The sequence below is a fragment of the Micrasema longulum genome, unplaced genomic scaffold (assembly GCF_059751315.1).
Source record: "Micrasema longulum isolate JH-2025_06_02 unplaced genomic scaffold, ASM5975131v1 h1tg003035l, whole genome shotgun sequence".
In the NCBI taxonomy this organism is placed as follows: Eukaryota; Metazoa; Arthropoda; class Insecta; order Trichoptera; family Brachycentridae; genus Micrasema; species Micrasema longulum.
Genome location: NW_028280142.1, coordinates 14,655 through 29,308, shown reverse-complemented (window position 1 = coordinate 29,308; position 14,654 = coordinate 14,655).

Sequence of the window (14,654 nt, the reverse complement as noted above, 5' to 3'; positions counted from 1 at the left end):
GTGATAAACTTCAAACCTCGGTTGAGGGGCAAAAGTAGTACGGAATATATTTTTCAATAATTTTTACGTTAAATGTGATCCAAAATGCCAATTTTTAGACCCCTTTTACTTTGATGTCTAAAAAAATAAAAAACCTCATACATCATCGGCCCACTCTAATCTACAGGGCTTATAACCTGTCATTAGCTGGTTTAAGTAGCCACTTTACACACTGTATAACATTCACCATTCTGCCCATATTTGAATGTCTATATTCCTTCAATTATTTCATCTGTCGATGTTTGTGAAGTTGAAGAAACCTTTTTGCATGCGGGTGAGATTTATCAACAATATTTTGAGTTTGTCCAAATTTTTGTAGAAAAGAGCTGGATCTAACTCCCTGGGGAGCTGTGAATATTAACATATTGTAAACTGTTAACTTGCCACTTAAACCAGCCAATGACAGGTCATAAGCCCTCTGTAGATGCCTAGACTACTATATTACCTTCTCTAAAATATTATTCATCTCTGTTTTGATATGTTAATTAGTAACACTTTACCTCTTGATTTCAAATTGAATACAAATAAACAGAAATTTAATTTATTTGTTAAAAAATGGCTTCTGGGTTTGGGTCCTGAAAACTGCCTTGAGATGTTCACCGCACAAAAACAGTAGTCTATTTTAACTCAGAATTATTGTTGCATGTCTGCTATTTATGTTTTATGTTTACATCAATACAGTGTTATCTATTATATTATTTTTATTATGTTCTAGAACATAAAAAAAAAAAATGTTAATGAATGCCTCGACACGGGTTATGCCAAGTGAGGCGTTCATATAGAAAAGAAAAAATATAGTGAAATATACAAATAAATTAAGTAAAATAACTTTTTTTTAAATATTATCAAACTGAACCCTAACTATCATAATCTAACCCGGCAGCTTTTGGTTCCTCCTTAGGGCAATCTTGCTATCTCAACTTTAAGACATTTCCATCAAAATCCTGACAGACAAAATGACGGACAACAAATTTACGACATTAGGCAAAGACAAAAGACAATACTTCTGCTCCCAAAGAAAAAAACAAATTACGGACAAAGACGTTATACTTTTCTGGCTCCTAAGCCATACAACTTTTTAAGCAAGGACATATTGGTGAACAAAATGAAAAACAATATTTTCAAAGCTAAAGTCCATAAATGGATTGCTAAAAAGACTAGACAGGAAGCTGAGGAATATGTTTCAAAAGTTAAGAAAATTATTTAACTTCTAGATATCATGACAATTGATCAAAGAATCAAATTCAATGTTGCTAATGAAATAAACAAAATTATTAAAGGAATAGTTCCGAGATATTTTCAAAATAAACTAAAAATAATGAGTTCTTTCATAGAAACTATGCAACAAGAGGATCTAAAAATATAAGACTGGAAAAGAAATCAAAAGCAATGTCCCAGAACTGCCTTATGTACAAGGGAATACAATTATTTGAGGAAATGCCAGAAAGCATAAAAAATGAAAAAAATGTAAATATATTTAAAATTAAATGTAAAAAGTATATATATGAAAAATATTAGGTAATATATAGTGTAAATAGTGAATATAATTAATTAAAATGTACATATGAAACAGTGAATATTATAAATTAGGATATTAAGTGTATAATAGTGATAAATAATGTTAGAATAAGTATAGATGTAAATATTGTGTTGTAAATATATATTAGACTATGTTACTCATAGAACTAAATGAAATATATATAAGAATATAATTTTAGTTTCTTGAAAATCTTTTTTCGTTTTATTGATGTAGGTATGTTTGATTTTTTTTTTTTATTTCTTTTGAATTTTTACACAATTTATGTGAAATTATGTACAAAATCAATAATACACTGACACTCCGGAACGTGCCTGTGGGCCAGTGGAGTGGCTACATCCATAAATAAAAATATATTTAATGTACCGTACCTATTGTATAAACATTTTTGCTAACTATGTATTTGTATTTTATATTGGATTAAGTAAATAAAATAAATTAAAAAAAATAAAATTCATTCAACGAACGGCTTATCCATTCAGGTGAATGCCGGCATATAATGAACAGCCTAGCCGCTCTGTTGAGTGGCTGGTTTAACTATTTGGCGGCGACACATATAAAGAGGGTAAATATATGAGCGTCTTGACAGCCAATCAACTAAAGGCACTTCAGAGTTCAGAAATCCCTCCAAAACATTCCTCTCGAGCTACCGAAAGCTGGTACTCGTTACTGCCAACTCGTCCAGTTAGCACTTAGCACACACTCGGAATAACAAATACTGCATGTCGATTCTCTTTTGTTTTGGGATATTAAAACATTCCAGACATTTCTAGAAATATTTTGTATTCTAAATGTAGGCCAATGTGCTGCTATTTCCTTCCCGTCTTGCATAATGTTTACAGTATTGGCGAGATGTATATTATATATTATGTAAGAACCTACTATAATATTGCCCCATCTGCAAACAAAATACTAGACGTAGCTGAATTACATGGCGAACACATTCTGTTCAAAAAATACGCATCAAAATATCATTATCCGCATCGGATGGCGCTTAGGACACCGCATTGCACACAAATCATATGCAGCGTATCTCTATCACCTGTTCAAGGAAGACAAGGTAAACAATTTTATGCTTCAGTAGCTCCATCACTAATAACTATCGACATGCTAAAAAACGACGTGATAACAATTTTTCACCATGGTCGTTTATCGTATTCGCGATTACAATGTAACATCCGTGAACACCTAATATTAAATGTCAAAATATTTACGTTTCGTGACGTATAATCCTGCTGCGCAATCACTTGTTTGAATTTCACCGGTGTAAATATGAAAAATATTCCAAAACTGCTATTTATTTATTTATTATCCTGCTATTTATTGCATTTAGCCGGCAGTTGGCAAGCCAAATGTCAAGAAAAGCAGTCGCCATAGTAATTGTAATTCAATTTTCACTTTTTTGTATTAGATACTCCTTACTATTTTGCAAATGCAATATATTGTATTATTTTTATAGTAAACGCCGATTTTTCTCTGTTTTGTAAAAATACATTGAACTCCTTAATAAAGAAACCAGTCTCGAAGATGTCGCGAAAGCGATGAAACCCGTCACTAGATATTCCAAATTTGTGGATTAAAGTATCACTCGTATTTTATTTATATAATAAATTACACAAAATGAGTTTGAAACTATCTTTAATTTATTTTCTCTACAAGATCTTTAAAATACATCCGTTTAAAATCCCCAATTCACTGTTTGATGCGCCTGAACTTCTGAGCTCTATAAAATTAAATATCACAACAAGAAACTTAAGACAATTTTTTTTTTTATACTGAAAACCATAGAACAAATTATGATTTATTTAATAACAAGTTATCTTCTTTTATGCGATCACTGAATCAAATTCAACTATAACCATTTTTTTCCTTCTTCCATTTCCACCTAGTCCAATTTTGTTCCCTCTCATCCTAATGTTTAATCAATTACCATAATGTATTCTTAAGCTTCTTAGAAATTGACGGCCTTTTAGATGCGCAATTAGTTTTTCTGGGTTATCATGCCGTGTGTCGTTTGTTCTGTCTTATACCAAACCGATAATTTTAGAGAGACCTAAGAGTCGCCAAACTCGATTGGTAAAAGAAGCAATTGAGATTTACAAATATCCTGACGATTTAAACAGAGATTATAGGATGAGTTTAAAATCATCCTCGTACACAGTTATAAAGAAATCACGTAGAAGCATAAACTGCGAAGCGCCACAGATTTTACATTGACAAGCTGTAGACAGCAACAACTGCGATAAACATATCATATCTACGCAAATATCGTCAAGCCTAGATAAATATGGTATATAACATTATGTTTGAAATATGATGTCGGTCAAGCAAGCGCCTCATACGTGGAAGAAATGCTAGTTCTCAAGCATATTTATCATGACATTGTCAAAAACTTCTGGCGGTTTTTCAGTAAATTGTTTTTGGATGTTGTTCTTAAGCATCAGAATTTATTTATTTATTTATACATACATTTCATACTAGACAAAATGGCACAAAAAACACCTTGATTAATTTTGCTTGTACTAGAAGAAGGGTCAATATATGAAGGGTTCGGCAAGCCAGAAATCTTAGTATGCCTAATGTTGCGATCGGTTTCTATATGGGCAAATGCCTGTTCTAAGAAACCGATTTGTTTCGACAAATGTGTTAATAGAATATGTTTCCCACAAATGAAAATAATATTTAAGAAATATAAAAACAGTTGTAGCACAAAAGAAAAAAACAAATACAGTTTTACGACCATTGAATGGCTCCTCCGAGACTGGGATCGAGAAGGAGTTTCCTCAAAGTCACAACTGACTTAGAGACCTCTGCAGAAAAACACAGAGAGGATTTGTGGAGAGAGAAACTCGGAAATAGGCTCTGGATGATGCCATCTGAAAGCACAAACACCTCCCACAGTTTGGACTTCCCTACGTGGAAAGTTTTTAATAGACTAAGGATAGGGGTGTTTAGGTGCAAATACAATCAACGGAGGGGGGGTTTTTTGGAGGGAGATGACACGCACTGCGATTCTGGAGAAGTGCAGGATGATCCTCATCTGCTGCGGTGTCCAAAAATGCAATTAACTTGTGATGATAATGATTTGAGGATGGCCACTGACAAGGCGATATCTGTCGCCGCACACTGGAGGGGCAAGGTCTAAAATCCGGACCCGATAAGTAGTAACATGAAAAAGACTTATAAATGATTCAATGAAATTGCATAATATTTAGATTACTATCCTTAACAAATTTTCTGATTCCTTGCTTCCAATGTATGTCAACCAAATCGTAATTGAAGTTAGTTTGCTGGTGAACACCTTTCCCTTCAAATCGGAGGCGGTCAAATCAGGGGATCGTGGGGGCCAGTCTTTATCACCACCTTTTGACATTATTTGGTTGGGAAAAGTTTCTCACAAAATTTGTGTCGTAGCATGAGCTGTGTGTGACGTGGAACCATCTTGTTGGGACCACATATACTGTAGGCCCAATCGATCATATTCGAGCGCAAGAAAGTTTTCCAACATTTCATAACAGCGATCACCACAAATCGGAGCGTTGTTCGTATCGTTTATAACAAGAATTTAAGGTAATCAGTCTTAAGCCAAAGGTTCTCCTCCTGTCCAGCAAATATGAAATATACAGTGTAAAATCTTCAATATGGGTACAAAATTTTATCGCAATTATTTTTCATAAATACATATTTTCTGATATGACTTCATCATTTGATAACTTCAACGGAATGAGAACGTTATTCGATATGACTCGATTGTGTAAATATTATTATGCAGTTTGTTATTTTAATATAAACAGTTGCGAGGAGATGGCGCCAATCCTCCAGACTCCAGACAAATTAAACTGAGGACGAATTCCAAATGTGTATCTTATGAAATTCATTTTTGTGTTACAATAGAGAATAATAACATTTTTGAGAAGGAACTTAGAAGTTTGGGAATTATAATTCTTCGATATTTGCATTTCTGTACATTTCTGTAAAGCCTTACGGTAAGCGGTGCCTTGCCACGCTTACTATGGACACTGCACTTGTTACCATATGTCCACCGCGCCCGCGCCGCGCCGCAAAACGCTCGCCACTATGTCCTAGTACTAATGCTATGGGCGAAAATTTACCGAATGATTTCAGCTAGTAGGAAACATAACGCTTGAAAATACTTTTTATTTTTCGTACTTCTCGTATAAGTTGGCTTAATTAACAATATTTCGAGTATCTCTAGATGTTTATAAATAAGTGCTTGATTTTATCCCCCAACAAAATTATTTTATAAGTGGACAGCATATTAATATTATATCAATTATCATTCTATTTTATTTATTCAATACGTCTATTTGCAGTGCAAAATATATAGAAACAAACACTACGATTTAAATGTGAAAAATGGTAAAATAAAAATACTCTACATAATAAGACTCCTCAGGTATGGTAAAAAGACTAATAAGTACAGGGTAAGGCTGATATATTTTTATACAATTTTTCTCAAGCCTGGGTGTTCTGCGCTGTAACCTCTGTAATTGGGCCTCCTGGTCTGGTGTATTACAAAAAAACAAAATTGTACATGCATGAAAAACAATATAAAACAACTACGTTTTTAACCACTTTTTTTCTACCTACCGGATTCAAAGCTGCACAAGCTTCTTTATCAAGGTATACTTAACTAATGAATTCTATCCTATTTTATTTTTACAGTGATTACTGAATATTACATCGAAACATATTTATTTTATTTTATTTTCTTTTATTGAGGAAACATACTGTACAGTTACAAAGTTTAATATATGGAGCTTATAAGCCAAGTCTTTTTGTCAGGTTGTTCTTTTAAAAAGGAAAAGTGTGATGTGAGATGGATACGATCTTTAAAATTAGACAGGAGTGGACTAAAAAAATATTGTTTATTAGGTTTTTTTTTTCTTTTCGTTTTTTAAATTTCTAAGATTTCCAAGTTCTTTCATTTTAATATTTTATTTTCAACATTAAGAACTTTTAATCCAGTGTCTTTATGAAAATTATGATAGTTCTAAATATAAATTTTACATGTATATATATTTGGTTCTGGACTTGTTAATTTATAAATCGAGTTTGATTTCATTTCATTAAGGCAATTATGCAATTTATGTTAAATATTTTTTTTAAACCTCTAAATTTATTGCGACGGAGAGGGAAAACGTTTTTGAGAAAGTAATAAGGAAGTCCACGCATTTACAGGGCTTCTGATTTGGCATTAGGTGGTTGGTTTAGAAACGTATTTTAATTATTTTTTCATGCATTTTAGTGAAACTTTGCCGTATAATTAAATGCTCCAATTTTTACCGCGTGTAAGAAAAAAAAATATGTATCAAATTTCCCGTTGCACTGAACTTCTTTTTTGAGAATAACTCCCATAGTAAATTTCAATTAAAATCCAGCCTGTCTACAAACTAAAACATTGTTAGTAATAAAAAAGCTTCTAATAAAAACAGTAAAATTTGCATCATATATCGTATTTACCAGGAAATCAAGTGACGTATTCATTTTAATATCTATTTACGAATTCAAATGTACTAGGATTGCATATTGAAATACATGCCATGAAAACCATTTAATTTCAAGGGGTTGATCTGCTCTCAATCGGGTGATTGACGGACGATCAGTGATTAAAATTGTCCCCGCGGGCTGTAATCGGTCGCAATCACTTAGCGGGACCCATAGGAGCAGAAAGAGTAAACAGAAATGGCGGAGGGCATTATTTATTTTTTATTTGTTTGTGTTGGTAGCAAAAATTACCATTTCATTATGCATTACGATATCCAATTTAAATTGCAAAATAAAATAATAATTATTATTTTAGCCGGAATGTTGTTACTTATTTCACATTTAAAGCAATAACCGCCGTTACATCTTTTTTTTATATTTACAGCAATATTAACCTTAAGGCTACATCATTTAAATTTATTTTTTTAAGCAATAATTAGTTCAAAAACCTTTTGAGTTTGTTCAAATTATTGTAGACAAGGACTGGATTCTACTCCCCGCGGAGCTGTTTATATTGACATATTACAACAGAGATGAAGAACATTTAAGAGAAAGTAATATTTAACTTCACAAACATCAACAGATGAACGAATTTAAGGAATTTAGATGTTTAAATATGGGCAGAATGGTGAATGTTACACAGTGTGTAAAGTGGCCACTTAAACCAGCCATTGACAGATCATAAGCCCTGTAGATGCCTAGACTTCTATATTACTTTATCTTAAATGTTCTTCATCTCTGTTGTAATATGTCAATAATTAGTTCACTGCAATATTGTTTACAAAATATTTAGCGCAATTTCGTCTTTAAATATTCTATCAATTATATACAAAAGGAATTTTGTCTTTAATTACCTTGCCGACTCGATATTTAAAGCAATGCTGTACTTAAAATGGAGGATTATAAAATTTGCTTAAAAATTATCTTTAACTTTACTAATTTACGTCATATCTTGATGCTCTAACGTCCCTAACTTAATTTTTAGCATGGTGGTTTCAGACTGGAATACTATAGCCATTCCATTTCAGTCAACTAATTCAAAAACCGTCTGGATGCGTTTTTGAAGGAAGAAGAATGCAGACAAAAAACAGTACGGAGATATAGGCGCATCAGCAATGGCTAACTGCCTGTAACAAGTAAAAATAATAATAACTTCACCCAGCAACATACTCGTACTTTAATAATCAACAAACAACCACTGACGTATTATAGATAGACACGTGATTTCCTAACTATCCTAGATTTATCAAATATTGCGATGCCAAACTAAAACAATTTTTTTTATAAATATGTAGCAAATTACGATACACATAGAGCTTTATTCTCAATCCATGTGGAAACAGAAAAAAAAATAGCACAAAATTGTAGACACATTCAAAATATTAAAAAAATATACAAAGTTTCTCCCTTTTACCAATGACATAATGTTTCAATAAATAAGCCAAGATTTGCTAATTCTTTGTAGTTTATTTTCCTTCTGGGTTGAGTTTAGCAGGTGTTTGCAGAGTTCTGTTCCGGAAACGGCCTTCGTTTCCGGCCTTCTCTTCCGCTTAACTACTAACTAGTTGAGTGGATCATTTCCTCCCCTGACCAATATATCCGATGATGTTTCAGTTTGGGGGCTCGTTAAGATCATCATTAACAAACCCCTTGATTAATACATACAGAGCACTAACATTTATCAACCCCCCGTACTTATAACACTTACACAAACAATATCCGAATTTGTAACTGAAAACTACTATGTAGATATAATATTTAATTTTATTTATTATACCATACATTCTATATTGTATACCATTATTTTACTGTCCTTGTTTGTCCTTTAGTCAAATGTTTTTTGTTCAGTTTCTTGTAAAAGAATGATGGTGGCAAATAACCAAAGTGTGTTTAAGTGATCTGATTGCTGCAAGACTCGACTTTAAAATCACTTTGACGTGTCATAATAAAAAATCAATAGATCTGATAAAGATGGAAAAAACACAAATAACTGTTTTTCTCTAAACGATCTTTTACACTTTGGCCACTTTGAAAAACCACCCTTCGATTATTTTTTGCATTTACCTTACAGTCCCAAATACATCCGTGCATTACGGCGCTGTGTAGTCATTACACCTGGAAAAAATGGGAGATTTTGCATCGGAAAAATGTCATATTCATGGGCAATTGTTTCAATTATTTATAGTTGAAGTCAAATGTAGTATTTTTTTAGTTTAATTGCTAAAAACATGAAAAATCATTAGCTCATGCTCGTAGCACGGGCAAAAGAACCGTCTTTGACGAAAGTTAAAGAGCTACTAACTGGCGTCTGAGAGAAGTACTACAAACTTTGCTAGTCGCGCGTGTGACACGTGAAATTGTCTCTCTCGTTCCCAAATATACCTGTATTATCGAGAGTGAGACGTAAAGAGTGTGTGAGACAATTATATGTTAGGATTAGTCTTTTATTACGTACTCCGCAACATGTGAAATATTGATAAACTTTCTATTGCATTGGTGACTTATCTCTGATTCATAATATAATGCTTTTTCTGTTCCCAATAAGCATTTATTTTTTAATTAAAAAATATTTTAACCTATACGTAAATGTATAACAGAGGAATACCGAAAATCTTAACCCCTTAATTTATTAAATTTATTTAGATATTTAAGTTATTAGATGCATTGTGTACTAGCTACACATTACCGGGAAAATATAGTTAACGTACCAGAAAATCCTTTGAAATATTTTAACGGGTTAAATTCTGTGAATTGACATTCTCGTTTGATATAATTATTAATAGACCAATAAAACATGTATCCCTCTTTTAACTAATTTATAATGGTGCCTACTTTAAATATTCAAACTCCTTCCTTTGCTCTAAATCTGATCATCTGTTCTCTGTTTTGACAATAGAACTGTTTTGTTCTAAATTTGTGATACATTTGAATGCAGGAATTAATAGCTTAAGCGCCACTTCCGGCATTCATTTGTGGCGGTAACAATGCGCGGGATTTGGAATAGAACGAGGGATTTGGCGAGAACTCTAGCAGGTAATGTTATTCGCTTAAATAAAATAAATGCTGCAAACGTTTCACTAAAATAATCGAGAGCCCCTGGAATCAAAGGATTTAACATTTAAAAACAATTTTCAGTCAAAAACGGAAACACGTTCTGTAATAGTGCGCATAATGGGGATTTTCAGTGTTTTTTTTAGAAGTTTGTTTATTGACTATTAAACAATGTCAATTTTTTTTTAAAATTTTGATGTATCGTGTTATCAGCGCTATGATTTTTGTGTTGTTTTTCTGAAAATTCTCCACGTGTGACGTCTCAAGTTCTCTTCCGCCTCTTCTTGGTCAGTTCTACCGATTAGTCCGTTGACGGTAAGTAAACCGGAAATCTTCAACAACGCTTATCATTGATTGATTCATATCGGTAGTTTTTTTTTATTTAAGTTTTTTTTTTCGCCCATTTTCAAGAAAGTTTGCCGTATAATTGATAATCATCAATTCCTTTACGCACCTAATGGTGCATAGGGCACTGCGTTGGTAAACCAATCGCAGCGTATATAGATCATTTTTTTTACATGAGGGTAAGATGATTAGTTTTAGGCTTCAGGTGCCAGTCCAGGGACTATGAAATATTCTAGTGTAAAAACACATTTTTTAAATAAATATTTCAACCATGGCGGGAATCGAACCCGAGATTTCTCGCATGGTAGGCAAATGGGCTGACCACTTCACCACGAGGCTGTGTAATTTAATTCTCTAATTTTTACCGCTCGTAAGAAATCATTTTTTGTATCCAATTTCCCGTAGGGCTGAAGATATAATCAATTTAATCCCAGCCACTAATTAAATTGAAAAATTCACTTTCATCTTTTCCACAATCCAATAAAGAGTATATAATGTACTTCTAGAACAACTTATTTCAGCACAAAGAGACCAAGGCTACCAGATTTCAGAGAGCTCCTTCGGGCAGCTTTTCCGCAATTTTTCCGTAAACATATGTAGCCACCGCCAAGGAGACTTATTTCCTTAAATGCGATATGTGGTGGGCAAGCTGTATATATTAATTAAGGAAGGATTTAATTTTGTTTAATCTCTCCTCTTTCCCTATTTTTTTATTAATCTTTTCCAGTTAAATAATTGTATCGACATTGATCAATTTACTTAATTATGGAAGGATTTAATTTTGTTTAATCTCTCCTCTTTCCCTATTTTTTTATTAATCTTTTCCAGTTAAATAATTGTATCGACATTGATCATTTTACTTAATTATGGAAGGATTTAATTTTGTTTAATCTCTCCTCTTTCCCTATTTTTTATTAATCTTTTCCAGTTAAATAATTGTATCGACATTGATCAATTTACTTAATTATGGAAGGATTTAATTTCGTTTAATCTCTCCTCTTTCCCTATTTTTTTATTTACCTTTTCCAGTAAAAGAATTGTATCGACATTGATCAATTTACACACACACTTGTTCTATTTTGTATTTTTTTAAATCTCACATAGTTTTTGAAAATAAAATTATTTAAAAAATACCTTTCATTTTATTTTTTGGTTGGAAGAAATTGCCCCTTGGCAAAAACACAAAAACAATAAAATATTTTAAATAGCTAAATCTTGTTTTGATGCGGGTGAGATTGATCTGACTAAATTATTTCACCTATGTACTAGGCAACGCCTGAAATTACTTTTAAATGTTTATACTTCTTCGTGCATCAATTGGTTTAACCAACAATATTGGGAGTTTATTCAAATGCTTGTTGACAAGGACTGGATTTTTCCCTCTTAATAACTCATTACGATTAACATTGTCATTCAATAAATTCAAAATATTGTTAATATCACTTTATTTTCATCTTCTTCTTCAGCCTTGTTCTCTCCACTGCTGGATAATGACCTCTTCCAAACGTCTCCATTCCTTCCTATAATATTAATACAACTGAAATGGAGAAATCGATAGGATTTCAAAGCTCTAAAAATCCGCAAAGGAATTTACGATATGGAGATTCCATCCACCATATTGCTATGTTCATAGTTAACATAGATATGTCTCCACATATACCACATATCATGTATATTGTATATTTCCCATTAGAGGCCCTACAATAATGTACTCGTGAATACATTGATATGCTATTTTGCAGTTATGTAAGTCCCGCATTATTGTCATAGGATCTTTATTAATGAAGAATTTCAGTGACTTTTGAACATTTCATTACAACGAAGCTAAATTTTTATTTTTTATTTTCGAATATCGTAAAAATTACATTGACTTTATAGTAAATATAACCTTATAGTAATATTCATATAAATTTACCTTTAAATTTACCTCAGGACTAAATAAATATTCGATAGGCACCTTTGGCTCTGAGTCACCATTTTTTTTTTTTTTTTTTATTTGTGAAATTATTAATTTATACTACGTTGCTTTGAATATCTAACTAGGGTTATTTACCCCGTTCTAAGCAGGTCAAAAAACAGTAATCAATACATAGAAAAATAAATAAAGGTATTAGATAAAGTGAAAAATCGTAAACTACATAGTTTAAAAAAAACATAGTAAAACATGTAAAAAAAAATAATAAAAAGTTATTTAAAACCCAGTAAAATACAAAGTAAAAGAAATGTTTTATAACCCTCTAAATACGTAGTTAAAAACAAAATACAAAGCAAAAAACATAATAAAAGACATAAAAAAACATTTAGGTATAAATAATTATAATAATCTTCCCAGTGAATTAAAAACTATTAAAAATAATATATCAATAAATAAATTTAAAGTAAATCTAAAGAAAATTTTTGAACACGTGTAAAAACTACATTAAACTTTAATTAGTATGAATGTATTATTGTTTTATGTTTTTTCTTTACATATCCTATGTTTTTTGTTCTCGTGTTTGTATTTAAAATTATATAAACTCTTATGAATAAACAACTACAACAGTGTAAGTCACTCTCCAAGCACAAGAGTTAGTCTCTTTTTTTGGAGTGTTACAGCGATAACATTTACTAGATGTGAAAAAGTAGATATGTATAGAATTTTAAAAAAACATGTACCTTTTGTGAAATTTATTAAATAAAATAATTAACATTGACAATTCATATCAAAAATTTAACTAGCAAAGTGGCGACATTATCGAGTCTTTTTTTAAAAATCAAAAGTTTTGTTCCAAAAACGGAAAAAATTCTAATGTATGAAGCCTATGTAAAAACTAAAATATGTTATACGCAACTACTATGGGGAGCAGGATATCAAAATACATAAACAGACTACAAAGACAACAAAATAAAATATTAAAGTTAGTATATGACCTTCCCTATTTAACTGCAACTAGAGAACTTTTTTAAAAAACTAAGCAATTAAATATAACTGAACTCTTTCAACTAGAATCATTAAAATTTATCCATAAATTAGCCATTAATGTAATTGTAGACGAAGAACTAAAACTTGTAAAAAATTGTAGTCAACATGGACATAATACGAGAATATCAGACAAATACCATGTACAACTTTCTAAAACAAGACAAGGACAATCAAGACTAATGAACCAGGGGCTGAAATTATACAATAAACTACCAGACAAAACTAAACAAAAGACTCAGACAAACTTTTCAAAAGACATAAAAAATATTATTTTGAACAACAGAGTATAATTGAAAAATGTATATATTATTCTATGTAAAATGAATGTAATAATCCGTACGGGTTTATAAATAAATTTTCAAATAAAAAAAAAAAAAATAATAATAATAATAAATCATATTTTGAAAAAACTAAGTATAATACATAGTAAAAAGAGGAAACGTATTTAAAAACATATTTTACTTACTTAATTTGATGAACTTACATATTTTCATTTGAAATTCTCTCAGTTCGAGTATATACTGTATTTACATCGTCAGTCACGTCTAAAATGTACTAATGTATTAAGTATGCCTTTAATTTGGTATTCAACGGAGATACCTCTCCCGTGATCCGTGCCCCCGCGCATGGTAGCCCCCCTGCCCCCATATGTCCGCCCCAGCAACCTCCATACCCATATTAACCTGTCTGGCGCCATAAAGCTATCACCTAGCGCTGCGGATTCCATACAAGTTAATAATATTGATATCTGCATATTTAGAAGTGCACAGAATACTCGACTACAAGGCGAGCAATAAAAATTACGCACGATAAAATTAAAAAGTAATTTTGAATCGACAACTTTCTACATTACACATTTAGTGCGAACAAAATAAATTGTAGATCAATATCAATAATAAAATAATTAAATTTTTAAGTAATGCATTTGCTACTTACACATGCATTTGCTACTTACACATAAAATGTGATCCCATTTTTGATCCCAAGCAGTATTTCTACTCTTTAAAATGACACAACACGGCATAGTTTAATTCAAATCGGGGAATGCGTACTGAACGACTGGGTCAAAACGTAAAACTACTCGTTTAAGAGTAGTTTAGTCGCCTTCTGTTTGATGCGCGTATGCGGTTTCTAGACTTTTCTTAATTCTATAGGTAAAGCCTTAATATCATAAATACAATAAACTTTCCTTAGACATCTATGGTTAGGGGT